We start from the raw sequence: 4435 nt of genomic DNA on the forward strand, positions 1-4435 counted from the left end.
TTGTCTTTTTACATTTAAAAATAGTAAAAAATTTTAACCTTACTTCTAAACCCATCTCAAACCCATGGTGGTCTCGATCACTTTCCTCTCTCTCTCTGGTTTTCCCTAGCTCTTCGTCCCCTCCGCCCCCTCCACTTGCGTTTCCAGCAAGCCCTGCGCCTCCGCCAAGCCCTGCGCCTCCGTCTTCATCGGAAGCGAGCCCCGGGCCTCCGCCGCCTGCGGCTCTAGCACCCCCACGGGGGGCTTCGCTGCAGGCCAGCAGCACCTCACGGCAGGTTTCGCTGCAGGCCAACGCACCTGCGCGTCGCCTCGTCAAGCCGCACCTGCGCGTCGCCTCGTCGAGCTGCNCGCACCTGCGCGTCGCCTCGTCAAGCCGCACCTGCGCGTCGCCTCGTCGAGCTGCAGGTTCAAGCCGCACCTTCGCTGCAGGCGAGCCGTAGGTTCAAGCCGTCACCTGCGCGTCGCCTCGTCGAGCCGCAGGCTCATCTACAGATCCAACCCAACTCCTCCACCATGTAACCCTCCCTCCCTCTCTGTGCCCTAATTTTCTAATCTATTTTCCCCTTTTTTTCTTTTTCTTTTTCTCTTTAAATTAACTAGGGAATCATCCCACTATCCAGATCTATGAGGTGTCATCGTCGTGGTGGAAATCGCTGAGAAATCGCTGAAGAATTGTAGGTTGCTGAATTGGGGTAGTAAAAATTACTAAATCACTCTACTCTTTAATATTTTGCCTCAGTTTTTATTTTTTTTTCTAATATTTAAACGTTAATAAATGTAGGTCGGGTGGTGCACGGAAAGGGGCTTTTGCCACAGCAACGTGAGAATTCAATTATTCGGTTTTATTTTATTCTATTTTATTTTTTCTGGTTTCATAATTGCTGAAGCAGCTTTTACTAACTAGTAGAAATATATGGCTAATAATAAATAATATTCGACCATTAAATTTCAAATTTGTATATATAAGATTGCTTGACAATTTTACACATTAATATGATAGCAGTGTATAGCTAAGATTTTGCAATCAATTTGTTTGCTTTAGTATTGAGAACTACCCTCGAGGTTGTCCCACCTAGAAACAGGGACCGGCGCTAGGCCCAGCAACGCCGACTCCTAAAGAAGACTGTAGCAAAATTGAAGTAATATGAGAAACAGTTTTGAAATAACATAAAAGACCCATGTTTGTCTAAGTGTTGTCTAAGGTTCCATGCCTCGACCCCAAAAAAAGGATGCCAAGTAAAAGACCCATGTTTGTCTAAGTGTTGTCTAAGGTTCCATGCCTCGACCCCAAAAAAAGGATGCCAAGTAAAAAGGATATATGAGGTTCAGCTTTCACACTAGGAAACATTTTTATCCTCCTAAAAGGAGATACATGAGGCATAAAGATGCATCTAGATTACAACCGCTAGGCTGGAACAAAGTATATTTGTCTTGATTTATTTACTTTTCTTTTGCTCTTCATTCATGGTTTAACTGTGTAAAGCATATAAAGATATTATGAAAAGAGTTATGAATGTTCGAGTGTACTATAAATATGACCGGAACCATACATAGATACTCAAATTACTATGTTTCAGTTCTCTATTTAGTATATATCTTGAAATTGGTTCATATACATACACTATCATCTTGCTTTTTGTGTTGAGCTCGAGATGGCTCCTCACAAGTCAATGATTAGTTATTCTCATTGATGTTGATAGAAGTTATCACCGATCACTGATTTGTATTAATAGATAGAACTACAATGTTTTCTTGAGTGAATAAATTTTGAACTACAAGTTACTTCTATCAATGTTTAGTATTCAAACTGATATACGTTGTGTTTTTATTATAATTTTTTGAAGGGGCTTTCTATCTCATTATTTGGTTGCCACAAGATTTTCATTGAGAAGGATAGGTGCCCAAGCTCGAAAAGAGAAGTGTTGACGGTGAGTTGACTATGGACAATGACTTCGCTTTTTATTCCAACTACAAATTTCAAATAGCAAGTTTAAACAATACTCTCAACACCCTGCCGCTAGGTGCGTGATTAGATCAAATCATATGTAGTGCGCAATGTCATCTTCCTAATTATTGTTCTCGTATTGGTGTTTGATCAACAATGGTATGCAAGTGATTGTTTCAGTTGGTCCTCATATTTGCTAGCTAGCTACTGCTATGGAATTTCATACAAAAGGTTGCAATGAAAATTTCTAGCTAGCTATATATATATATATATGCCTTCTTTTTCTTTTTGGAATGATCAAAGTGCGAGGTTAAATAGCAACCTGAAATAAAACTTTAGGTTATTACACTTCTCATTTTGCAATCAATTTGTTTGATCAACAATTATACATGATTTTGCAATCATATATGAGCAGTATATATATATATATATATATATATATATATATATATATATATATAGAGAGAGAGAGAGAGAGAGAGAGAGAGAGTCCAGCTACTATACTATTATGAGTACGATCGCCCTCGTACTGATAAGTTGTTTTTGATGATACAGCTTCCAAATCGACGATCCACACCGTTAAACGTTATCTAGAGCATTTGAAACATCTAGAAATCAAATTTCATAATTTTTTGACATCATTTACCTTACGATCAAAAGCTCACAAAATTGATAATTTTTAACGGCCGCTATGGAATACTTGCTAGTTTAACGGTGCAAAAGAATCCGAATAGGGTGAATTTTTGATAGAAAATTCTATTAGCTACCTAGATAAAGATCAATAACTCCGATTTTAAAATTTCTGGATCCGATCATTCATTTTTAAGACATCGTTCGATTTTGACCGTTCATTTTATGCCCGCTTGATGGACTTTATTATGATTTCGAAAAATTACGAAATTTATTTTCTAAAAGTTTCTGTAATATACCGAAAATTCGGAAAGTAAATATCGAACTTTAGTCAAATTGACCAAAGTGCGAGAACGGTACACTTCGGAAAGTCCGAAGGTGTTGAAATGAGTAAAAGTGAGTTGTGGAAGGTTTTCGAGAGCTAAAGAATCGAATCCTGCAAAGCTGCAGATTTTCAGCTCTCGGGGACCGGTCCCTGGTGGTAGAGACCGGTCCCCGAACGCGTATGAAACGAGACAGCCGAAAAATCGGCTAAGTCCTGGAAGATCAGCTCTCGGGAACCGGTCTCTGTCTGAGAGACCGGTCCCCCAGAGACCGGTCCCATAGGGAGAGACCGGTTGCACTGCGCGCAGCAGCTCTGGCTGCGCTGGGACAACGTTCGGGAATCGGTCCCTGCTCGGGGAGACCGGTCTCTGCCTGCGCGGAATGCCCAGTTCGGGCAGTGTATTAAAGTGAAAGTTGAGGGGTTTATTTGCATTTTGGCAACCCATTGAGTATAGTATTGGGGTAAATGAGGGATTTCTCTCATTTCTACCCTCTCACACTCTTCTCTCCCCCTCTCTCTCTAGAAGACAAAAGAGGAGAAGAAGACAAGGAAAAAGAAGGAAAAGAAGAGGAAGAAAGTGGAGAAGAAGAAGAAGAAGTGAAGAAACTCCTTCTCCTTCATCTCTAGCTTGAAGAAAAGGAAAGCTTGAGGTAAGCTTTGAACCCTAATGTAGTAAAACCCTAGAAATGGGTTTGAATAAACCTAGAAATGGTTTTTATGGAGCATTTGGAGTATTAGAAGCTTTTCTTTTGCTTCTAAAGGGATCAAAACCTTGGTTTGCTTTAGAGGTGAGCTTGGACCACCTCTAATGGTGAAATCCAAACTAGGGTTTTGGTAAGCCTAAGAATGGTTCTAATGGGCTATTTAGAATATAATGAAGCTACTTTTGCTTCCCAATGAGATCAAACCCTAGGTATTACATGAGTATTGGAGCTAGGGCACCAAATTGGGGCTTTTGCTCATGAGGGATTCCAAGTGCAATTGACCCTCCGAAAACCTAATTGGGGGTATTTCCGACGCGTTGGTGCGCTCGGATTAACGTTACGAAAGGTGTATGTAAAGTTATGGGCAAAATGGCCTAATAGGGCTTCGTTTTGCCGCAGGTAAAGAACGAAGCATCTAAAAATCCTAAGAAAATCATCGGAGCACCTAAAGAGACCTACAAGGTGGGTGGTGCTTTTCAAACTCATTGAAATTCTCTCTATGCCTAATGTGTCATTCTTTGAGCATATGTTCTATATATTGTTGCATGCATTTTAGGGTAAAGTAATGATGAAATGTGATGATTGCATGATTGTGAGCACAACTTGCATAATGAGATGGTTGAGAACCTAATAATGTCAAAACCCTAGATGTATGCATGAGAGAAAATGTGAGCACCCAAAGTGAGCAAAAGAACAGAGTGACACTGTGACATAGATCGAGTGGCATCTAAATAATGTAAAGTAAAGTGACACTAGAGTTAGTGTGAAGCAAAGAATCGAAGTGATATAAAGAATGATGACGATCACTAAAGCTAAAGCAAAGAGAGCAAT

At 40.2% G+C, this 4435-nt stretch overlaps 1 long non-coding RNA gene across 1 annotated transcript; it reads left to right on the top strand.

Annotated features, from left to right (window-relative positions):
• The first annotated feature begins 370 nt into the window (after nucleotides 1–370).
• On the top strand, nucleotides 371–2051 carry LOC109706001. The gene is made up of 3 exons (XR_002214998.1): nucleotides 371–515; nucleotides 621–820; nucleotides 1845–2051. It is a non-coding gene; the product is annotated as an uncharacterized LOC109706001 (long non-coding RNA).
• The last annotated feature ends 2384 nt before the right edge of the window (nucleotides 2052–4435 follow it).

This window comes from Ananas comosus, unplaced genomic scaffold, assembly GCF_001540865.1.
Source record: "Ananas comosus cultivar F153 unplaced genomic scaffold, ASM154086v1, whole genome shotgun sequence".
In the NCBI taxonomy this organism is placed as follows: Eukaryota; Viridiplantae; Streptophyta; class Magnoliopsida; order Poales; family Bromeliaceae; genus Ananas; species Ananas comosus.